We start from the raw sequence: 26,373 nt of genomic DNA on the forward strand, positions 1-26,373 counted from the left end.
AATCCTTACCATGCTTGCCAAATATCAGAACTCAACATCAGTCAGATCATGCAATATGCCTTTGATGTATTTCGGGAATATTTGTAAGGATGTTGACTACTTTAAATGCCTTCTTCTCCAGAACCGCTGGACCAATCGGCACCATATTTGGTACACAGCATCTACGTACCCATGGTGTTAAATGCAACATTTTCCAGGACTCTAGCTCAAACAATATGGCCGCCATGAGTCAATGAGCTTGCATGAATGGTGTTTTCTGTCCAACAGTGCCACCATGCAGCCAAACTAAACCATACTTTACAGGTTAACTAGACTCATATCCCTGAGTATGTGTGCCAAATTGCATTACTCTAAATCAAACAGATCATTATATATTATTCATAACTCACTGGCTACATATTTAGTCATCATCCATAATGTGTTTTGTAGAAACGATTAAAAAACACTTTTTAATTATATACCAACTATATACCAACGTTTTGTTATAGAGTTCATCCCTGGCTAGGGTAAAGTGGTGCGTGAAACCCTGGCTTAAGCTGTGGAAAATAAGTCTCCCAGCCAGACCAAGCCTGGTGTATAATCATGTGTATCCTATTCACCACTGAACTGGAAGGACCTCCTGTGTCCACTAACAATCTAAATCCTTTCCTGAGATATACACTATTCCCTCTTATTTAAAATGAATGGTTCAGTAGACATCCACCCCTCACCACTTACCCGACCAGACCTGGGTTTAAATAGTATTTTAAAATCTTTTAAATACTTTCAGCATTTGTTCTAGCCTGCCTGGAGTGCCGGAGTTTGTGGATGTATGAATATTCTTTTGGTCCATTAAGCTAGCCAAGCTCAGGCACAGATAACATATTTTTTTTATGATTTCAAATAGTATTTGAATCCAGGTCTATACCCTACACACACCCAACCCAACCCCACCCTCATTCCAAGCAAGTAGGAGAAAGCAAATTGACATGCCAAGGAGCGTCTAGGAAATGCTTGACAAGCGCCAATCACCAGCAAGCAACACTAATACCTTCTAGGCGAGAGAGTACACTGTAAAAATAAAGGTCTCAAAACACAATGATTGTGTAATGAAACCATGAAAAGTAGTGTACCTAAGCTGAGATCTGATGTTTGGAGGGTGTTTGAATGTAAACCCAATGTAAGTGTTTGAATGCAGATAATGTGTTTTAAAACAGAAATGAAGTGCTCTGAAATACCCAAAGTGGTTCTTCAACTTGAATATTGACGTTTTTAAGAGAGTGTTGTGAAAACACTCTTGGGCGTTTCAGTGCATGTAAAAAGGTAGCATCAAAACACTAAAGCTGTTTTTCATACAATCAATGGTTTATAAATGCAAATGGTTTATAGGCTAAATATTGATTGATGATAAGAGACAATGGAGAATATTTTTTTTGTGTGGAATCCCACCTTAATTATTTCAATGCTTCATTTAGACAGATTGGAAACAGGAAGTGCAGTAAGATGATACATTTCCTTTGAATTTGACCCACTCAACCACACAGCCAGACGGTAAGAAATTATTCTGGGGTGAATTGAAAATGTCTAGCTGTAACGCACTCGGCTTAGTCCCCCCTCTCCCTTCCAAAGACCAGGGTTAAATTCCCTGCTCCAACCCTTCAATCTGTTTATCCCTCCTATCTGTATCCCCTCTGTCATTTCATTACTGTCTCAATAAAGTGTCAAAATCTCTTTAAAAACATTTTATGTAAGTTGTTTCAATGATTTGTTCATTTCATTTGACCCAAATAAGGTAAGAATAAATAATATGTTGCTCAAAATGTAAGTATCTTTCATGAGGATAACCAAAAAGGGGGAAAATGGAGCGATCAAACTCATTTGAAGTCTTTGGTTTTAATCACCTTGCATTTCCTATCTTGCCACATCACTCTGTTTTTAGAGGACTGTGGGTAATATATATTTTTTAACTTCATGATTCTTTCACACAATGTTGTATGCATGTGTGAGAAAGAAAAGTATATTTATATATTAGTAGTGAGCTTGTTGTGCCATGAGGTTTAAATAATAGTTAGACAAATTGACATTCAATGAGGACAGCACCCAGTCCCACATTCATGATTGTCAATGGAAGAGGCAAGGGCAGATTCCTCAATTGTTGCAGTTCAGCCTTGAGTTAGTGTTGGTGGTTTGAACACCGTGTCTGACAATGCCTGCCAAAACGGTATAAAATGGCAAATGATCAAATACATAAAACAATGTTAAACATCAACACTTCAGAAAAAAAACATCTGATTCTGTACTAGACAGGATTCAAAATACAGTGTCATAATGGTGTTTGGAAGCTTTAGAGGGAGGAAACGACGCCAAAAGAGAAGGTATCTAATTCCCCACTAAACAAGGCTCGAAACAAAAATCGTTTTTTCAAATATTTTCTGTTAGTTCTCCCAGTCCCTGGCAAGTTGTTGCTCAACACTTGATTAAATGGTGTTACAACACACCATGTAATGTTTCAAAGGACGATGTGTTTCAATACTCCAGCAAAGTTAGGGTTTTTGTCTCCTTCAAGTTAGTGGCTCAGTTGCCATTCGTTTTGGTGTTTACAAACCACTTCATTTTAACAGTGTAGAAGAGAAGAGTAGAGAAGAGAAGAAAGAGTGACTCTTAACTCCAACAGTTATTTTCTTCCATGCAGAAACACATAAACAATGGCCACATTTCACACATTACAACCATTACACGCTGCACACTAGATTTCACGACTTCAGGACCAATGGTAATAGAACTCAGAGGAGCTTGTCCAGATAGAAAATAAGCCTTGAAGTTACAGGGTGCGTCCAAAATGGCACCCTATTCCCATACGTAGTGCACTTCCTTTGACCAGGGCCCAGGTCAAAAGTAGTGCACTACATAGGGAATAAAGTGCCATTTTGGGACGCAACCCATGGTGGCGAGGCAGAGTACCTCCAAACCCAGTGGAATGTGGACTCTTACATGTGTAGTCGTTGTATGATATGGCGACAACACATCAAACAAAAGCATTTCAATCAATCAAATGGCAGATGACAGTAGACATTTTCCGGAAGACATTCTGCAAGTGCAGCAAGTTCAAAAGCCCTATCTGTACTTTACAGCTTTACAGCTGTCCCAATGTTTGCCTCCATGACACATTTCACATTTCTAATAAAAAGCTGAAACAGTAAAGACAATGTTTGCACAGGGGCAGAAAGTACAATGTACTTCACATTGTCAGGGAGAGAGGAGAAGGAATGTTAAACAAATGTCAGAACCAAGTGTATCAGGGCACAGAAATACCGAGCCCACACAGCCATGACAGTATGTGTGTATGCATTTATGTGTGTGTGTGTGTGTGTCCACAAGCGAGACATTAGAGACTCGGTTGAAACCTCAGGCCTTGTAATATATTTGAGTAAACAGGATATAAAAGGCAAGGGAGCAGCAGAAGGAGGAAGGGCTGATGAAAGGCCTGGTGAAAGTGTGGTCCACATACAAACCCTGGTATAATGAGATCAGATTATCCTAATGCACCACACACTGCCTCCGCACTTGCCTGCTACTCGCTCGCTACCTGGCCATGGACGAGAGACAAACCATACAAATGTATTACACACTCACAGATACATGTGCATACATGTGTACTAACACCAAAGCAGTACTATGGTCTTCGAAATGAGGGATGGGTTTGGGGGCGGGGGGGTTAATTATTTATCCAATATGTGAGCGAGACAGTTGCAGCGGTAGCTCTAGCTACGTTTAGGGGAAGGTGTTGGAGGATTAGGTTTTTCTCTAATGCTGAGAAGATGTTGTGCACAAACACTTAGGGGGTTATTAGTATGAGATACTCCAGATGTTATTGTTGTTGCTGCAGGCATGTAACAAGATGTGAGAAGAAGAAGAAGAAGAAGAAGAAGAAGAAGAAAAAAACACGACATCTCGTCTGGGCCTCTTACAACTGATGGTTTTCTTACGCGTGTTGATGCTTGATTGATTCGAAATGAAGACGAAACAGGCTTTTATTAGGGAACTGACCCCCGCCAAAAATATCAAAGTACGGTCGCAGATTTAGAATGTGTTTGATTGCAATAACATCAGTCCCAGCTTGATGAAATCACAGAACGAGAGACGGAGTAGAACGAGAGACGGAGAGAACACAAGCATGGGAAGGCATCTGGACGACTCATTTATCCTCTCTTTTTTTTCTTCTTTCCTCTCATTTTTCTCAACAAAACAAAACAAAAAAAAAGAGTTGAGGGAGAAGGGGAATGTAAATGTGTGCGCAAGCATCTGTCCTGACGGATAATCAGAAGAAAAACGTTCAAATGTTTCACTTCAAACAGCCGAATTGCTCTGTCTCATATTCTCATCCCTTAACTTGGAGACCCTAACCGAAAATGTGTATCAACCCCAAAACGTGTGTCAACCATGTCATTCTGGTGTTCTTCTTAGCTTCTTAGCTTGTTCAAATAAGCCTCCTCGTTCTGTGTGAATCTCAGCCCAACCATCGCCCATGCCAAGTAGTTCAAAGCTGTGAACACGCTGTTGATCAAGGTAAATGCTATGCCTGTCATCTAGCCTACATTTGAAGATGGGGTAGCAACCCACACTCACACAATCACAACGTCTGCAACAACAACAACAAAAAAAAGAAAAGAGAAAAGCCTGGTGATGGTATTGCTGCTATTATGAAAATGTACCATATCTGGCGAGGAACATGGGCGTTAAGGATAGACAATCCCGGCATTTGAGGATGGGATGCATGCTTATGGTTCAGTTGAATAGATTGTATGCCAGGCATCTCAGATGTGAAGTCTTCGCCATAATCCCTCCCCCCTTATCTCTACATCTTGCTTTGAATGAACCTCCATGGGTAGACATTTGTTATGTTAGAGTCTGTGTGTGTGTGTGTGTGTGTGTGTGTGTGTGTGTGTGTGTGTGTGTGTGTGTGTTAGTGAGGTGTAGGTTTTCCCTCGCCTGCCCTGGACATGTTTTCCTCTGGAGGTTGGGTTGGAGGTGCAGACTACTTAGAATAACTGACACAACAGGTCAAATCAAATCCCGATATATACAGTACAGTCTATAAATCCATATGGTTTTATAGTCCACACTGTAAAGGGGTTGCCATGAATTTGCAGTAGTTTACGGGCAGCTCGGTGGGAAGTCAAAATTCTGTATTTCATATTACGGTACACCTACTGTGATATAAATACGGTATCAAAGCAAGCACTGTATTATATCGTACAGGAGTAAACCGCTACCGTAATGAATGAAACTTGTTGAGGGGAGGGGTTTGAATTTCACAACATTTTACTGTAATAACAAGGGATTGTGTAACCAGGTTGGTTTCTGTAACCAGTGTTTATAAACATTACATTCGCAAATATTTGGTGTTTTATATCCCTTGCGCTTCTAGAAGCTTCAACAAAGGCTTCCAAACAGGTCAAAATGACTAAATGGGCAACCATTTGAGGCCTAACGCTTGCCAATCCAATCTGTCCCCTAAACATTTTAAATTGATGGGGTACTATAACCACTCGTGGGTGCAACAAATATAGCCTCCTAATAGACATGCCTCAAAATATGTTAATGAGCCAGAAACAACTATACCATGCACCCACTAGTGGTCAAAAGGTTTTTGGCACTCCAAAGATATGATATGGTACTGTATTCTGTGGGGTGGAATTACAATTCACTGTAAAGCATTCCCTGTAAAATGAATAGGAATTTGTATATGGAATCATGTAGGAATTTACTGGCAGCAATTGGCCAGTAAGTTATGGTAATCCATTTTACACTACCAAAAATGTTACTGTAATCTAATTTCCGGTATTGTAATTACATACAATGTCATATCTATCTCTGTATAGTGACAATACAATACTGAGAAATTAACAGGAATTTGATGCCAGAGCAATGAAACACAATACAGTGAAAGTGACTATTAAACTGTAAGAAAATACAAGGGATTACAGCAAGCAGGTTGGCTGTAGGCATTTTCATATTACAGTATTTTAATGCATACTAGGTGTTTATATCACTTGCACTTCTAGAGGCCTAAATAAAGTCTTCCAAACTGACTTATGATTACAGGACAAACAAATCAAATGGGCATTTTTTATTTTTATTTTACTAGGTAAGTCGGTTAAGAACAAATTCTTAATGACAGCCTAGGAACAGTGGGCAGAATGACAGATTTGTACCTTGTCAGCTCAGGGGTTTGAACTTGAAACCTTCAAGGGACTAGTCCAATGCTCTAACCACTAGGCTACCCTGCTGCCCCATGGACATAGCAGCGGGAAGTGGGAGAGGTCAAAAAATAATAATACATATATAATTTGTTTTTCAACAGGGCAATGACCCATCACCTCCAGGCTGTGTAAGGGCTTTTTGACCAAGAAGGAGTGATGGCGCTGCATCAGATGACCTGGCCTCCACAATCACCCGACCTCAACCCAATTGAGATGGGATGAGTGGGACCACAGAGTGAAGGAAAAGCAGCCAACAAGTGCTCAGCATATGTGGGAACTTCTTCAAGACTGTTGGAAAAGCATTCCAGGTGAAGCTGGTTGAGAGAATGCCAAGCGTGTGCAAAGCTGTCATCAAGGCATCAAGGCAAAGGGTGGCTACTTTTGAAAAATCTAAAATAAATCTGATATTTTATATATATACTTTTTGGGTTAATACATGATTCCATGTGTTATTTCATAGTTTTGATGTCTTCACTATTATTCTACAATGTAGAAAAGAGTCAAAATAAATAAAACCCTGGAATGAGTACTGTAGGTGTGTCCAAACTTTAGACCGGTACTGTATATACAGTATGCTATATATGGATTTATATAAATATATATAAATCCACCAAATTAATGCACTATGCCATTATGACTCTAGTATGAGTGGAGAAAAAGTTTGAAGACCCCACCCCCTCGGTATTAGTTGGTATGCTGTAATACAAAATGACAAATAAATCAAATAAAGTACTGTATTGTTGTATATTTACTGCAGCATACTGTAAGTTACGGTGCATTGTGGGAAAACTTAGTAAAAGTCCTGTAACTATTAGTAAACGCCCTGTAACAATTAGTAAAAGTCCTGTAACAATTTCAGTGACGTGTGGTAGTAGTTCACTAACAATTTAATATGGAACAGATGAGTGGTAGCAGTCTTAAAGGGTTGAGATTTGCTGCCTCTCTGATCTATCCCCTACATCAATGTAATTATTAGGGAACTTACCACGTATCACTTCAATTGGTACAGCACTCTCAATAACTGGTGCAACAACTACAGCCTCCTACAAGACACGCCTCAAAATATGTCAATGAGTAAGAAACAACAATACCACGCACCCACTAGTGTTCAAATGATTCTTGCCGCTCCTGAAATGCAGGATGGTACTATATTCTGAATTACATTTAATTATTGGCTGCAATTGGCTAGTAAGTTACTGTAGAGTTTCAGGACAAGGTTTGGAGAATTCCTAAAATACAATATATTACTGTATTCTGTGGGTGTACAGCATTCTCACTCATGGGTGCAATAAATACAGACTCTTACAAGGAACGCAATGAAATATGTTATTGAGCCAGAGACTCTTTCCCCGCCCACAAGATTTCCCTACAATGCATAATAATTAGTACTGTAAAACACATTTACGGCATTTTACTGTGCATTCTACAGTGTTTTATTGTTGAAATTACAGAAAGGTCTTAGAGTGTGCCGTAAAACAAATGTACTGTATTTTACTGTGCATTCTACGTAATTTACTGTATACTGTATACAGTGTACAGTACCATGCCGTTAATTAAAACAGTAAGTTATTTACCATTTGAAATACAGCAATTCTTTCCACGCCCACAACATTTTCCCACAATGCACCCCAATTTACAGTATGCTGCAGTAAAACGTTTCAGATGATTTTACTGTTATTAATACAAAATATTACTGTATTTAAAATAAGAAAATTACGCTACAATGCACTGGTAATCCACTGGCATCAACCCTGATTAAACCAATTTTCATTCTTTGATTTAGATGAGGTGGTGGAGGGGCATCTAAATCAAAATTTTATAGACTGCTTCTGACACTGGGAACATTTCCATTCCGTTTTCATGTTATGGTTCAAATCCCAGAAAAACGCTAAAAACAATTACTGTAAGTAGCACTTAGAAATGAACAATTCAAGTTAAGTCAACAACCATCAGTGGAAGTGTTCAGATTGTTACCATGTGTCAAGTCATATTAAGTTTTAATTCCATTCTTCCCAGGGAAAATGGAGAATACTTATTTCGGAAGATGTAAATTCGTTTTTTATGACAGTGTGAGCTCAATTTAAGTATCCCATACACTCATTGTAAACCCAAAAGTACAAAATGTAATTGAACAAAGATCCCTAAGGAAACGGCATTCCAACTATACGTACTTGTGTTAAAATGATTTATTTCTGAGTTTGAGTGATAATTTACTATGAAATAAAAAGATCACTATCGAAAACCAAAAGATCTCTATTGGGGGAGGGGAAGATGTTCCTAGATCTGTACCTGGGGGGAAACTTAATCCGGGAGCGTGTTTGACAGCCGAGGGACAAAGATAACATTTCAGAAGTACAGAGAACGACTAAGTGGGTGCAAGACAATGTCTCGTCTTCTACTCATGAGTTGAAAATAAACTGAACTCGTTCATTTGTTAACTTTGGGTATAAGACTCAAGGGTTAATGATGACCTGTTGGTGTATGATATGGTTTCAATATTAGGCTACATACTCTGAAAGAACTTCAGCATTGTGTATGTTCAGACTTCAATGCAGCCAGTTGTATGTGCTGCTACGCCCTAACTACTCGCAAACCATTTAACCAATTAGTTTCATCTGTGAGAGTGTGTACAGATAGGCTATGTGTGCCACTATTGGGGGTGGTGTTGGGATAGTGCTACACATAAATAAATAATCACAGCAATGGGTGCATAAATTCTCATTAGCGTCTTCATTAAACGCAACTAGCGGGAGTGGACACCTCCCCTTGGCCCTGTCATCTCCATGGCAACGCCTCCCCGATGAAGGTCTGCAGGAGAGGCTGTCGTTTGTGTGTTCATGTATGGTGGTGGGGTTAGTGGGGGGGGGGCTGGACACGTACGGCCCCTTACCGCCCTATGTCTCCCCCTCCCCCTGTTCCCTGTGTTCCCCCCATCTCTCTGTAGTGGAAGGGTGGGGAGTGTGGCGAGCAGCCAGGACTCTTGATCCATCCCCCCATCTCACTTGACAGGTGGGAGGGAGCTGCCGTGTGTCTGGACTCAAAGGCAATCACTCTGAGTTCACTGTTTAATTACTGCTTATCTGAAGAGCCGCCGCCCATGCAAATGAAGCAACACCAATCAGCTGGGGAGAAATGGGGCCGTCACCGCTGCCACCACCGAGCTGACAGACAGACACTCTCCCAGCCTGCCTGCCTGCCCGCCTTCCCACCCACCCACCCACCCGCCTGCCTTCCTTCCCACCCGCCTGCCCGCACTATCTGTGTCTCACGCAGCTTTAAAAGACTAGTCTGCCCTGGAGCCAAAGCAGCACTGCTCATCTAAACCTCAGTGAATTCATAATGAGGTCCATTCTATGATGTGTTTGTGTTTGTGTGCGTGTGCGTAGCTGTAGCGTACCAGCGCGGGTTTGTTTCCCCCACTTCTCGGTGCCCGCCTCTCCAAAAACAATGTACATATAGCTCGCTGATCAAAAATTCTGAAGGCAAAATTAATTATGATTTATTTCAGAATTTCTAAGGCACTGTAACATAATCAAACGTTGAGTAGCTCATTATTGTGAATGCATAAAATCAATCTTGCCTACTTTCTTCTTTCTTTCATAAAGATAATTATACTGTAGGCCCTTTTGAAAGTATGTTGTAATGAATAATATATTTTCTTGCATGTACATGTGTGATGAAATATGATTGCCTGTGTGTGTGTGTGTGTGTGTGTGTGTGTGTGTGTGTGTGTGTGTGTGTGTGTGTGTGTGTGTGTGTGTGTGTGTCTATGCGTTTGGGTATGTCTGTACTTTATGTGTGTATGATTGTAATTGTGTGTGTTTCTGTTTCTAACTGTTGTGTTTGTATGTTCACGTCTGCACACAATAGTATATTATTAAAAACAAAACACTTTTTAAAATTAGAAGTAGGCATTGGTCTGAAGCCAAAAAAGTAATTCAGGGGCACTATAATGCTTACTCCACCCATGCTCTACCAAGGTTACCTAGCACACAGCTTTGACCTACAACAGTAGCTATGTTGGTCTATTGTACTTCAAACAATGTGTATGCAGGTTGCTTGGTGTTCAAACCCTCACAAACAGCTGAATTCATACTCTTCAGTAGAATAATGGACTTTACTGTGTCCTATAAAAAATAATGTATATATACAATTGAAGTCAGAAGTTTACATACACCTTAGCTAAAGACATTTAAACTCAGCTTTTCACAAATCCTAACATTTAATCAGGGCTTTGTGATGGCCACCCCAATACCTTGACTTTCTTGTCCTTAAGCCATTATGCCTCAATTTTGGAAGTATGCTTGAGGTCATTGTACATTTGGAAGACCCATTTGCAACCAAGCTTAACTTCCAGACTGATGTCTTGAGATGTTGCTTCAATATATTCACATAATTTTCCTCCTTCATGATGCTATCTATTTTGTGAAGCGCACCAGTCCCTCCTGCAGCAAAGCACCCCCACAACATGATGCTGCCACCCCCGTGCTTCACGGTTGGGATGGTGTTCTTCGGCTTGCAAGACTCACCCTTTTTCCTCCAAATATAACGATGGTCATGATGGCCAAACAGTTCTATTTTTGTTTCATCAGACCAGAGGACATTTCTCCAAAAAGTACGATATTTGTCCCCATGTGCAGTTGCCAAATGTAATCTGGCTTTTATATGGCAGTTTTGGAGCAGTGGCTTCTTCCTTGTTGAGCAGCCTTTCAGGTTATGTCGATATAGGACTGGTTTTACTGTGGATATAGATACTTTTGTACCAGTTTCCTCCAGCATAATCACAAGGTCCTTTGCTGTTGTTCTGGGATTGATCTGCACGTTTCACACCAAAGTACATTAATCTCTAGGAGACAGAACGCGTCTCCTTCATGAGCGGTATGACGGCTGCGTGGTCCCATGGTGTTCATACTTGCGTACTATTGTTTGTACAGATGAACGTGGTACGCTCAGGCGTTTGGAAATTGCTCCCAAGGATGAACCAGACAGCATAGTGCTTGTCTTTTCAACATTCATTCAGAATCGAAAAATGAACCTGTTTTAAATGTCTGGAAATTACGTATTTTCAACATCCCCAAAAAATACATAATTTTCAAAGTCAAGAAAATAGATATTTTAAACTTCCTGAAAATACGTCTTTTCACCTTTCATTCAGAACCTAAATTGAACATAATCTTCAACGTTTGGAAAATACGTATTTTAAATGTACATTTTCTTACTGGGTTCAGATTTGTGGGAATATTGAATTAATGCACCATAAGGTAAGGGCTAGAATTAGTTCTGGATGCTCAAACAGATGCTCGAACGGAGATATGTCTAACTAGCTAGCTAGTTAGCATGTGTACACTCACTGCAATGCACAGCCAATGCACTACTTGCATGTGCATTGGTCAGGGTTTAGATTCAATATTGCAAGACAATTTGTTTTATCAGCTACAGTGTGTGTGGTGAGAGGCTGGTTTTGGCTGAGGATATGTACTGTAGGCTAGCTTACAATGTTTGTGCTGAAACTGACATCTGGCTGCACACATAGCTATCTAGACAGTTTGACTGTATCATGCCGGAGTAGCTAGCTAGATGAGCAATGCTCATTGCGTGTATTATAAGTTAGCAGTGTGGCAGTTTCTCAAAGATTGGTGTTGACTTTAAACATTACTTTGCTAGCTATGCTTTATGGACTAATGTAACTTCTAATAATCTAACTAGGATATATTATAAACATTGAGTTGTGGTGCACAGCTATGATATCGTATTGTTGGCTTGTAGCTACTGGCTATAATAGACCCCAAGGATGTTGGCTAGCTTATTTGTTCGTGGTCTGATTTAGATTACTTTAGACATATGAAAAATCTTCCATAGCAAAATATACCTTGCTAGCTAGCTTCCTTTGCTGGTAGCTTGCTTCTCATCTGACTGGTGTCAGCTAAATAGCTACAGCTGCTAGTCTGCTACTAGAAAGCTGCTGCTGTTGCGCAGCAACCGAGTCGCTGGTCCTGGTTTAAGATTCAGCTGAAAGGTTTTGGCATTGTCAGAAATGTTACAAAAAAGTAGCACATCATTGGATAGAAATGAGCATGTGAGAGTGACAAATTATAAACGTAATAGAACTGTTGCACTTAAAAATGTTTTAAGTCCAATGGCCACTTTATGGACACTATAGTCTTGTTTTAATCCAATGTCTAGAATTAGAAAAGACTCTGAAACCTCAATTGCTGACAACCCTGTTAAAAAATCAGGTACGACGTTCTCGGTAACGGCTGGATGGCTCATGACGAGAGGCGGGGAGTGTGTTGTGTACCTCCAATTAAGTTTATTTGCACATTTTCATAGAGATTGGTGCCACCTTTGCTTAGATATGATGGTAGGGAGATTTAACATTGAGCTTCAACCAATGCCATACTATTGTGGGGGCTGTCGCCCCACAATAATATATTCATGTTTGTGCACAGTTTGTGTAGGCATAAACTAATGCTCATATTTTATACAATATTGGTAACTACAAAATCATCATCCCCTGAAATACAGTATGTGCAGGTACTCATTTTGGGTGCTGTTAATGTTTAAATGTAGGTGCAGGAGCTCAACAATACCTTTGAGCTAGAATTCTATAAGAGGAACAGAAGCTCAAGCAGTAGAAAATGTGAGGTGCCGGTACTCAGCTCCAGTGAGCTCCTGCCCAAGTCAAGCACTGACTATATGTATAGTAAACTGTATGCTGTATGCAGTGTCAGTGTGACAGTATATTTCCTTGTTCCCAGTGTTTGTGTGTGTCAGTGACTGTGTGCATACTGTATGTGTGTGGTAATGTGTACATCATATTTCCTGCACACTGCTCAGCAGACCAGTATAGGGGTAAAGGGGTACATCCCGTGCACTCGGAAATCATTCAGACCCGTTCCCCCTTTTCCACATTTTGTTACGTTACAGCCTTATTCTAAAATGAATTAAATAAAACAATTTCCTCACCAATCTACACACAATACCCCATAATGACAAAGCGGAAACAGAAATACCTTATTTACATAAGTATTCAGACCCTTTGCTATGAGACTTGAACCATCCAAACCATCCATTGCTCTTTACCTTCACGTAAAATAACGCAAGTCACATCCCCAATAGCTCCAATAAACACAAACACTTCACTGATTCGTTAAAATGTCTCTCTTATCAATCTCTCTCTAATCAGTTTTTTTTTAAACAGGGGGAAATGAAGGTTAAAGGGACATGTTGTCTAAAAGTCGTGACGGGTTAAAAGCTTGACATGGAGAGTTGCTTTTTCCTGGGGTAATTGCGCCTGGCATTTGAATGCAAAATGTCATGTCAAAGATGGAGCAGCGAAAGGCCAATGTGGAATATGTAGGCAGCAAACACACATACCACTATACGTAGGAGGTAGAACACAATGCCTGAATAACTATCAACGGTATGTACTATAGAATGAGTCACAGTTAGTGTCCAATCTACTTTCAAAGACAGAGAATGAACTTGGAACATTACCCTTTTACTGCAGTGGGTTAAATCAGGGTCACACAGAGTGATTGTTGGTAGTCTTAAACAAATCTACTTTGAAACAAAAGTATACACCTCACACAGATGGTTATGGGCTTAAACAAAGAAGACACCTGTACCATGTCAGATATAGAGTTGAAATGTATTACATTTTGCATCCCAATATCACAGAAGACTGAAATATAACAAGACTGTTTGACATAGAAAAACTGGATTTTCAGTTTTCAAAATATATATCTTAATTAATTATAAAATAATGAAAAATATACATTCCACCCATGAGGTCAAAGAAGGCACATTTGGTCATTAATTGTAGGAACGAGTTGATTGATATACACCTGCAGGGTTGACACAATGTACTTTTACAATGCTTCATCACTGAAGGTGTACGTTTTTCGCTAATGATAAACAAAGTCTAAGTCATAACGTAAAGGGACATTAAAACTCGTACAGCAAGGCATGCCCTTCTAATGTGACAGGAACCAGCAACTATTGCGAAATAAAGAAATTACAGTCAATTCAAGTCAATAAAAGGCTAGGACAGATGATTACATTTAATTTACTGTGAGGGAAGTGGTTTCTGTACAATACACTACAGTACACTGTCTGAGCAACAAATCAATTTACTTCCTTATTAGACCTATTTAAAATGAATTCATCTACAAGAAAGAAATAATTATCAAGATGAATATGTATATTCAATTTATATATATATTTTTTGCCATAAGCAACATGAGGAACCCAGCCAGGAAATCAATAGCGAACAAATAGATTAAGACTCTTCGCTCATTACCGTAACGGTCTCCTTTGTACTTCACGATTATATATTATGTATGTATTGATTAACGTAAAATGCACTCACTTTGCGTTTAGTATGTTTTATGTTATTGCAATGTAATTGCGTTTTCCTTTGCCTTTTCGTCTGATTCATCACAAGCACAATAGTTTCCCACCCCTTTAGTCCAGAAACGGACTGGCCATAGGGCAAATGCCAGATTGGCTGGTCGATCTTTTGCCTACTGGTCCTGTCAAATTTGTGTTGCTCTTGTATTGTGCAGAAATACCATTATTTGACTAATAATGGGGGCCTCTATGTAAAAATAGGTCAGTGTCGGGGCCTCAAAAAACAAAATGGGCCAGTGCCTGCACCGATTTGTGGTCCCAGTCCGTTCCTGCTCTAGTCTAGAATTTAAATAAATAGTCTAGTATACCTCCGTTGCTGAAAATGTACAGCAACATTTGTACAGTTAGCTACTGTAATTCTATGTCACATTACAATACTGTAAAGAGAGAGCAATGCATTACAGGGGCTCAATGGCATTCCGCTACACTGCTGTAGAATTTTAGCAATTGCTGTATTAAGGTACTGTATTACCTGCTCTGCTGTATATTTACAGCAGCATACTGTGAATTATGGTGCATTGTGGAAAATGTTGTGGGTTGGGCAAAATAATCGCTGGCTCATGAACATATTGTGAAGTGTACCTTGTAAGAAGCTATATTTGTTGCACCCATTAGTGAGAATGCTGTGCCCCATAGAATACATGATCATGCTGTATTAGATGTTTGTTTTTTTTGGTTAAAATCTACACTAATTTACTGGCTACTGTGCAGCCAATAATTTACTGTAATTTATTACCACCCCCACATAATACAATGCCATACTGTAATTTTAGAATGCCAAAAGCCTTTTGTGGGTGCATGGTACTGTTGTGTCCAATTAACACATTTTGAGGCGTATACTTGTTGCGCCTGTTAGTGAGATTGCTGTACCAATTCAAGTGATATGTGGTAGCAGTTCCCTATTAAACGTACACTCAGCACCCAGTTTATCAAACGGCCTGTTCCATCTCATCCCAAAGACGCTCTATTGAGTTGAGGACTGGGGACTACGCAGGCCTCTCAAGCAAACTGAACCCGCTGTCATGTTCCAGGCAATGTTGTTCCAATTCTAAATGATCCACGGTTGGTGATTGCCCACTGGTGCCACTTCTTCTTGTTTTTAGCTGATAGGAGTGGAACCTGGTATGGTTGTCGTGAAAAGCAAAGCAGGGGGCGGCCGTTTCTGAGATACTGAACTCGGCGCTCCCGGCACCGTCGATCATACCACGCTTAAAGTTGCTGAGGTCACTCGATTTTCCCATTCTAACGTTCAATCGAACAGTAACTGAATGTCTCGATTCCTGTATGGCTGATTTATATAGCAAGCCATGGCCACGTGACTCACTGTCTGTAGGAGCGATCTAGTTTCATGAACGGGGCGGTGTACCTAACAAACTGGCCGGTGATTGTATATAGGGGATAGATTAGAGTGGCAGCAAGTCTTGAACCTTTAACGGTGAGTGTTTAGCCATGTCCTTTTGATCTGTAGTCACTTCCAGTTTATAAGCCTTTGTTAAAGGCCTCTACAAGTGCAAGTGATATAAAACACAAAATATTCATTGATATGCTGTAATATATAATTACATATCCACTGTTAGCAATTGCTGTAATTTTATTAAGATACAATTTAACAATAAAGTACCGTATTGCTGTTTTGCTGTATATTTACTGCAGCCTTCTGTAAATGATGGTGCAGTGTGGACAAATCTTGTGGGAGGGAAAAGAATCATTAACATATTTAGAGGCATGCCTTGTAAGTGGCTAGTTGTTACACCCATTAGTGAGAATGCTGTACCAATTTAACTGATACGTGGAAGTAGTGCCCGAACAATTTAATGCATATACGGAACAGATCAGAGGTCTTAAACCTTTACTGGGTGAATAGTTTGCCATGTGTTTTGCCCTGTCTTCACAGCCAGTCTAGAAGTCTTTGTTTAGGGCTATAGAAGTGCAAGCAATATAGAACGCTAATATTCATAAATATGCTGTACTACACAAATACCTAGTAGCCAACCTACTTGCACTATTCCCATGTGATTACAGTAAAATACCAACATGATTATAGTAGCGTTTACTTTCTTACAGCAGGCACACTGGCTACTGTAAATTACAGGAAATGTTTTACAGTGTACCTCCGTCAGAGTTCAGTGAATATTTCAATATAACGCAACCCCCCCACCCCCCACCCCCCCCACACACAAACATTGAGTACTTTGAGTGCGTAGTGGCATCGATTCACAGAGTATAGCCTGTAACTACGAGCAGGTGTACAGGGCAAGGTTGTTCGTTTTTGAGAAAAACACGACACAATAGGAAAGAGTCATGCTGTTCACAGAGGAGATAGTGCACATAGTTCTGTACCGTCCTGTGGTCCACCCCCAGGAAATGGCCCAGTCCTTGTGTTCACTTCCAACAGCTTTATAGCGAGAGAGTGAACCTTCCGACAGCATCGGATGATGCTCATCGGAGTCGTATTGACAACTTGTCACTTTTGTCAATGCCAACCCCTGGCCACAAGTGCATTTACTATAACACTCTGGTTGTTCGCCGTAGCAATCTCACCAGGATAAAAACCTCCTCCATTCATGCCATTATTGAAAGAGATCGTGATACCTCACATCTCAAAATAGGGCTACTTAATGTTCGATCCCTTACTTCAAAGGCAGTTATAGTCAATGAACTAATCACTGATCATAATCTTGATGTGATTGGCCTGACTGAAACATGGTTTAAGCCTGATGAATTTACTGTGTTAAATGAGGCCTCACGTCCTGGTTACACTAGTGACCATATCCCCCGTGCATCCCGCAAAGGCGGAGATGTTGCTAACATTTACGATAGCAAATTAAAATTTACACCAAAAAAAATTATGTTTTTTTGTCTTTTGAGCTTGTAGTCATGAAATCTATGCAGCCTACTCAGTCACTTTTTATAGATACTGTTTACAGGCCTCCTGGGCCATATACAGCGTTCCTCATTGAGTTCCCTGAATTCCTATCGGACCTTGTAGTCATAGCAAATAATATTCAAATTTTTGGTGACTTTAATATTCACATGGAAAAGTCCACAGACCCACTCCAAAAGAGCCATCATCGACTCAGTGGGTTTTGTCCAACATTTCTCTGGACCTACTCACTGTCACAGTCATACTCTGCACCTAGTTTGGTCCCATGTAATAAATGTTGTGGATCTTAATGTTTTTCCTCATAATTCTGGACTATCGGACCACCATTTTATTACATTTACAATTGCAACAAATAATCTGCTCAGACCCCAACCAAAGAGCATCAAAAGTCGTGATATAAATTCTCAGACAACACAAAGATTCCTTGATGCCCTTCCAGACTCCCTCTGCCTACCCAAGGACGTCAGATGACAAAAATCAGTTAACCACCTAACTGAGGAAAAGATCATGATCGTTAGAAAGCAAATTACGGCCTCCTCTTTAAATCTGTGTATTCCTCCAAAGCTCAGTTGCCCTGAGTGCACAACTCTGCCAGGACCTAGGATCAAGAGAGACACTCAAGTGTTTTAGTACTATATCTCTTGACACAATGATGAAAATTAATCATGGCCTCTCAACCTTCAAGCTGCATACTGGTCCCTATTCCAACTAAACTACTGAAAGAGCTGCTTCCTGTGCTTGGCCCTCCTATGTTGAACATAATAAACGGCTCTCTATCCACCAGATGTGTACCAAACTCACTAAAAGTGACAGCAATAAAGCCTCTCTTGAAAAAGCCAAACCTTGACCCAGAAAATATAAAAAATTATCGGCCTATATCGAATCTTCCATTTCTCTCAAACATTTTAGAAAAAGCTGTTGCGCAAAAACTCACTGCCTTCCTGAAGACAAACAATGTATACAAAATGCTTCAGTCTGGTTTTAGACTCCATAATAGCACTGAGACTGCACTTGTGAAGGTGGTAAATGACCTTTTAATGGCATCAGACTGAGGCTCTGCATCTGTCCTTGTGCTCCTAGACCTTAGTGCTGCTTTTGATACCATCGATCACCACATTCTTTTGGAGAGATTGGAAACCCAAATTGGTCTACACGGACAAGTTCTGGCCTGGTATAGATCTTATCTGTCGGAAAGATATCAATTTGTCTCTGTGAATGGTTTGTCCTCTGACAAATCAACTGTACATTTTGGTGTTCCTCAAGGTTCTGTTTTAGGACCACTATTGTTTTCACTATATATTTTACCTCTTGGGGATGTCATTCGAAAACATAATTTTAACTTTCACTGCTATACGGATGTCACACAGCTGTACATTTCAATGAAACATGGTGAAGACAGAAAATTGCCCTCGCTAGAAGCCTGTGTTCCAGACATAAGGAAGTGGATGGCTGCAAACTTTCTACTTCTAAACTCGGACAAAACAGAGATGCTTGTTCTAGGTCCCAAGAAACAAAGAGATCTTCTGTTGAATCTGACAATTAATCTTGATGGTTGTACAGTCATCTCAAATAAGACTGTGAAGGACCTCGGCGTTACTCTGGACCCTGATCTCTCTTTTGACAAGCATATCAAGAGTGTTTCAAGGACAGCTTTTTTCCATCTATGTAACATTGCAAAAATAAGAAACTTTCTGTCCAAAAATGATGCAGAAAAATTATTCCATGCTTTTGTTACTTCTAGGTTAGACTACTGCAATGCTCTACTTTCCGGCTACCCGGATAAAGCACGAAATAAACTTCAGTTAGTGCTAAATACGGCTGCTAGAATCCTGACTAGAACCAAATAATTCGATCATATTACTCCAGTGCTAGCCTCCTTACACTGGCTTCCTGTTAAGGCAAGGGCTGATTTCAAGGTTTTACTGCTATCTTTCTGATATGGTCCTGCTGTAGATACCTACACGTACGCTACGGTCACAAGACGCAGGCCTCCTAATTGTCCCTAGAATTTCTAAGCCAACAGCTGGAGGCAGGGCTTTCTCCTATCGAGCTCCGTTTTTATGGAATGGTCTGCCTACCCATGTGAGAGACGCAGACTCGGTCTCAACCTTTAAGTCTTTACTGAAGGAGTGGTAGAAATACTCTTAATGGTCGACTATGAAAAGCCAACTGACATTTACTCCTGATGTGCTGACTTGCTGCACCCTCAACAACTACTGTGATGATTATTATTTGAGCATGCTGGTCATTTATGAACATTTGAACATCTTGGCCATGTTCTGTTATAATCTCCACCCGGCACAGCCAGAAGAGGAATGGCCACCCCTCATAGCCTGGTTCCTCTCTAGGTTTCTTCCTTGGGAGTTTTTCCTAGCCACCGTGCTTCTACACCTGCATTGCTTGCTGTTTGGGGTTTTAGGCTGGGTTTCTGTACAGCACTTTGAGATATCAGCTGATGTGCGAAGGGCTATATAAATACATTTGATTTGATTTTTGATTTGGTTCTCTCTCATTCATTAACTCCTATTAATATCAAATCATAGGGAGAGTAAGATTGCATTTGTGCTAAGACATTACAGTAAGAATATTACAACATTAAGGGCTTATATTGTATTATTAAAGGAGTTCAGATAACAGGCGATCTGCTTGTTAGCCTGTGGGATAATGCAGGATACTCCTGCTCTGTCCATGTTAACTTGCCAGATGTACTAACTGGGCAGCTGCGTGATAAATGGCAGAGGATTCCGCTTTCTGGCTCGTGGACCAGGATCTGCATCGGTTTCTAACCTGCTCGAGTCCTGAAGGGGGTTCCCAAAATGGCATCCGCGTGCGCCCCCCTTCAACACTGGCATTTAAACTCCAGCCTTCTCCCCAGTTGTGGCCGCCGCAGGGGCCTGCAGCCTCCTCCCCCGCCGACACCAAGCAATGCATCTCAGATTAGCGTAAACAGACCATGCTCTTTCTTACCACAGAATTAATCACTGCGTCTCCGCTTCAAATGAAGCCGGAAAGGGCCATTCATAGGTGCAGCATTTCCTATAAATCAATGGCTATGGATTGGACTTTTCTTGGATACTTTCTTGAATATTTGGATGGCTATTTCTACGGATTGGGGACGATGATAACGCCAGTAAAAGCTATATTATCCCAGCCAAATGTCTAATGTTTTTCCAAATGGAATCATCAAACAATCATTAAATGTACAAAACACTATCTTACTTTCCTCTCAGTACACCACGGAATGTTCTCAGAATAGGCTATTCAAATCCGATTCTCACTCCAGCTATGCCTCCAGCTAACAACCATAGCGGTTAGAGGAACTATAGCGGTTAGAGGAAGGTGTCGCTGTGAAAACTTAACATTGTAATGCAATGCAATGTAATGCAAGTCAGCCCTTACTTTGGAGACCACCGTCAGAGAGAGAGAGAAAGAGAGATTGAGATAGAGAGAGAGAGAGAGAGACTCTCTCTCCAAAATATCAAACCACATGGCACAGTATCAAAGGCATTTCTTCAGTCCAAAAGGTCAGGCGATGGTTAAAGGTTGGCAGAGTTACGGATCCGACTGCAGCTTCACTTTCATCAGTCTGCAACAGCTGGAGTCTCCAAAGAGAAGAGAGAGATCTGAACAGGACTGCAGGCACAGTGGGGCTGCTCCCACATGACATTTCCCATCCATATCTATCAGCCACGGCCTTGGCATTTAAGCCACTTTTAGAACAGCCTCATTGGCTTGAATGGCTTCCTGGTCAGCACAGATGATCGTTAGAGTTTTTGTGTTTTTTTTAGGTGTGTGGGGTTTATGAAAGTCATTTTTATATTAAAGGAGATCATTGATGGCTTGTTAACGTGGGAATTAAGGGCCGTCACGGATATGTTAGTATCACCCTCATTCGAACAAACACACACACACACACACACACACACACACACACACACACACACACACACACACACACACACACACACACACACACACACACACACACACACACACACACACACACACACACACACACACACACTCTCTCTCTCTCTCTCTCTCTCTCTCTTATTATGCATATTCTCTCTCTTATCTATGCATATTCACTTTACCCCTACCTACAGTACATATACAAATTACCTTCACTAACCTGTACTCCTGCACATTGACTCGGTACTGGTACCCCCTGTATATAGCCTCGTTATTGTTATTTAATTGTGTTACTTTTTATTCAATTTTTTACTTAAGTTTATTTAGTAAATATTTTCTTAACTCTATTTCATGAACTGCATTGTTGGTTAAGGGCTTGTAAGTAAGCATTTCACGGTAAGGTCTACTTACACCTGTTGTATTCGGCGAATGTGACAAGTAACATTCGATTCCATCTCCTCACAACACAAGTGAATAACACCAATCCCTATGGTTGATCACCGCCTCTTTCTTTAGAGTGGCTACTACTTTATATAGAGAACATCAACTGGAGAGACTGTACCACTCGTACATAATTGCCAGCAGAAGACAGTAGGGGCCAACATCTTAAAAAAGGAAATGTGCATGTGTCACACACTAATACACAAACATAAAATAAATTCAAGTTAGATGCTAGATGATAGTTTATTTACATAAAAATGTGACTTTCTTCAAAAATCCTCTTCTGCGGACTGTTAACAGTACTGGCCTCAAAAAAGTAACCAACCAGTATGCAAATATAAAGCAGAGAATCTTCGAAGTGGAGCATATAGCCATGCTGCTTCAATATCAATTTGTTAACTCCGATCGTATTTATTTCCTATGTATGTTTTTGTTTTTCCACTCGGGTAGTAGCTAGGGGTCAAAGTGGGTCTCCTTTGATGTCTCCAGTAAAATAATTTGTGCTCCACGCTCTGAAGAGAATGATTGCCTTCATTGGTTTTCACATTATATATACATGATATATTATTGTTGTACCATAGATGGGTACCCAATAGGGTCATGGGGAAGGGGGTTGGGTTTACTTTGCCTATATACAACTCATTGCACAATAACTTAGAATCAATATACAGTAGCTGGCCTATTATATGCAATACAATGTTTTGAGAAAATGAAATACATTCTCCCCCAGAAATTCTCAACATGATTTGAAATTATTTTTGAAAGACATTTTAATTGTTTTATTTAACCTTTATTTATTCAGGGGAGTCCAATTGAGACCAGGGCTGGAGAGTCCAACCGATATAGCAAGATGGTTGCCGACAGAGAAGGTCGCCTCGCTTCTAGTGCTCAGGAAACTTTGCAGTATTTTGTTTTTTTTATGTATTATTTCTTACATAGTTAGCCCAGAACATCTTAAGGGTTATTTACATACAGCCGGGAAGAACTATACAAGCATTTCGCTACACTCGCAATTCCAATAATGGGCGGGCGCTAAAACTGGAGGAGACCAACCCTGTGAGCGGGTTTGGTAGCTCATTCTTCTATACTTTAGCAACAAGGTTAGGTAAGTTGGAAGCTTGTGTAGTAGAGATTTGTAAACAAAAAAGTATTCATGAAGTTCTCATGTGGAATGCCAATTTATCTTTCAATTTATACCAAATCTGCGTTTCAGTTATAGTTTTCATATGCACATTTTCATGGAACAGTTTGATTTAATTTAGGTTACGGGGAGGGTTTGGCCAGGGGGGGTTTAGTTGGCTCATCACGCTCTAGCGACTCCTAGGGGTGGGGGGGAGCCTGCAGGCTGCATTCAGTTGTCAGTTGAGTGTTGTTTCCTCTGATACATTGGTGCAGCTGGCTAGGTTAAGCAGGTGGGTTTGGCAGATCATGTTTCGGAGGATGCATGACTCTACCTTCGTCTCTCCTGAGCCCGTTGGGGAGTTGAAGCAATGAGACAAGATCGCAATTGGATATCATGAAATTGGGGAGAAAAAGGGGGTAAAATACAAAAGAATACATATACAGTACCCATCAAAGGTTTGGACACACATACTCATTCAACGTTTTTTCTTTATTTTTACTATTGTAGAATAATAGTGAAGACATCAAAACTATGAAATAACACATATGTAATCATGTAGTAACCAAAAAAGTGTTAAACAAATAAAAATATATTTGAGATTTTAGATTCTTCAAAGTAGTCATTGATGACAGCTTTGCACACTCTTGGTATTCTCTCAACCAGCTTCACCTGGAATGCTTTTCCAACAGTCTTGAAGGAGTTCCCACAAATGCTGAGGACTTGTTGGCTACTTTTAATTCACTCTGTGGTCCAACTCATCCCAAACCATCTCAATAGGTTGAGGTCGGGTGATTGTGGAGACTAGGCCATCTGATGCAACACTCCATCACTCTTCTTCTTGGTCAAATAGCCCTTACAACAGCCTGGAGGTGTTTTGGATCATTGTCCTGTTGATAACCAAATTATAGTCCCACTAAGTGTAAACCAGATGGAATGGTGTATTGCTGCAGAATGCTGTGGTAGCCATGCTGGTTAAATGTGCCTTGAATTCTAAATAAATCACAACTGGGTCACCAGCAAAGCACCCCCACTCCATCACACCTCCTCCTCCTCCATGCTTCACGGTGGGAACCACACATGCGGAGATCATCACAAAGACACGGTGGTTGGAACCAAAAATCTCACATTTGGACACATCAGACCAAAGGACAGATTTCCACCGGTCTAATGTCCATTGCTTGTGTTTCTTGGCCCAAGCAAGTCTCTCTCTTCTTATTGGTGTCCTTTAGTAGTGGTTTCTTTGTAGCAATTCAACCATGAAGGCCTGATTCATGCAGTCTCCTCTGAACAGCTGATGTTGATGTATCTGTTACTTGAACTCTGTGAAGCATTTATTTGGGCTGCAATTTCTGAGGCTGGTAACTCTAGTGAACTTATCCTTTGCAGCAGAGGTAACTCTGGGTCTTTCATCATAGCGCTTGATGGTTTTTGTGACTGCACTTGAAGAAACGTTACGCATTGATTGACCTTCATGTCTTAAAGTAATGAGGGACTGTTGTTTCTCTTTGCTTATTTGAGCTGTTCTTGCCATAATATGGACTTGGTCTTTTACCAAATAGGGCTATCTTCTGTATACCACCCCTACCTTGTCACAACACAACTGATTGGCTCAAAGGAAAGAAATTCCACAAATGAACTTTTAACAAGGCACACCTGTTAATAAAAATGCATTTCAGGTGACTACCTCATGAAGCTGGTTGAGAGAATGCCAAGAGTGTGCAAAGCTGTCATCAAGGCAAAGGGTGGCTGTTTTGAAGAATCTCAAATATAAAATATATTTTGATTTGTTTAACACTTTTTTGGATACTACATGATTCCATGTGTGTTATTTCATAGTTTTGATGTCTTCACTATTATTCTACAATGTAGAAAATAATAGAAATATAGAAAAACCCTGGAATGAGTAGGTGTGTCCAAACTTTTGACTGGTACTGTATATTTTTCTATAAATCACATTGGCTACGCATAGCCTGTCTGCAACGAACTTGAAACATTGTATCTACTATTAACCTGGGTCCGGCCGAATGTAGGCTATTTGCGCAAGTGTAACGGATGTGAAATAGCTAGCTAGTTAGCGGTGGTGCGCGCGAAATAGCGTTTCAATCGGTGACTTCACTTGTTCTGAGACCTTGAAGTAGTAGTTCCCCTTGCGCTGCAAGGGCTGCGGCTTTTGTGGAGCGATGGGTAAACGATGCTTCGTGGGTGACTGTTGTTGATGTGTGCAGAGGGTGCCTGTTTCGCGCCCGGGTATGGGCGAGGGGACGGTCTAACGTTATACTGTTACACAAGGGATAAGAAGTAATCAGGTAGGCCTATTTTATGACGTTTACACTGGTTCAGAGCATGACATTTTTCCCTTTCATGCTGAGTGGTTATCGAAAGGGAGAGAAAGGTGGAATAACTATCGTTACACTCAATGGATGTAAAAACTGATTTGGTTTGCTATCAGATACTCATATGCTTTTATATGCTTACATTTGTGCGCAGGCCAGGTAACCTATAGGCCTACTTCTATGCATTATCAGCTGCGCTTCCTTACTCAACATTGACAGGAGCGCTCCAAACAAGAGACAATTACTAAATTGACAAAACTCGTAAATTTCATTAAATAAACACAAACTTTTTTTCTCACTGGTTTGGTAGCATATAGGTTGTGCGCTCTGCAAACAGTGTCCACTCTAACAATGAGAACTGTAAATATTGGAATAATTATTAATTGAAAGCATTAACAGAAATGACCATAACCAAACAAACGTTGTAGATTGTACTACTGGTGATATATGTAATTGGGTATTGATGTAAAAGCAAACAATTCACACAATGAAATTATGTTGGAGCGAGCGGTCGCATTCGCACTTCGCTCTGCAGGTTGTATAACTTTTTCATTACATTTCATTATAGTACAACGGTTGATTTGTCTAATCTTAGCAATTCTTCTTAGCTAGCTACATAGCCGTCCTTGTATCAGAGATAATTGCATAATTATCGTATTTCGTCGCCCTAACGTAGCCTTCACTGCTATTCGCCCAGGAGCTAGCTAACGCTAGCTAACGCACACAGATTAGCATCACTGTAGTGCTATTCACTCAACTGTACGACTTGATTAGTTTACTGTTAGCTAGCTACATAATCTTAGCCATTCTTCTTAGCTAGCTACATAGCCGTCCTTGTATCAGAGATAATTGCATAATTATCGTATTTCGTATTTCGTCGCCCTAACGTAGCCTTCACTGCTATTCGCCCAGGAGCTAGCAACGCTAGCTAACGCACACAGATTAGCATCACTGTAGTGCTATTCACTCAACTGTACGACTTGATTAGTTCAGTGTTAGCTAGCTACATAGCTGTCTTTGTTTCCA

General features: G+C 40.4%; 1 protein-coding gene across 1 annotated transcript in view; it reads right to left on the bottom strand.

Moving 5' to 3' along the window:
- ptprn2 (protein tyrosine phosphatase receptor type N2) overlaps window positions 1-26,373 on the bottom strand; it is a 256,439-nt gene that overhangs the window by 45,060 nt on the left and 185,006 nt on the right. The gene's annotated exons all lie outside the window — the stretch shown is intronic.

The sequence above is a fragment of the Oncorhynchus keta genome, chromosome 4, assembly GCF_023373465.1.
Source record: "Oncorhynchus keta strain PuntledgeMale-10-30-2019 chromosome 4, Oket_V2, whole genome shotgun sequence".
NCBI classification, from domain to species: domain Eukaryota; kingdom Metazoa; phylum Chordata; class Actinopteri; order Salmoniformes; family Salmonidae; genus Oncorhynchus; species Oncorhynchus keta.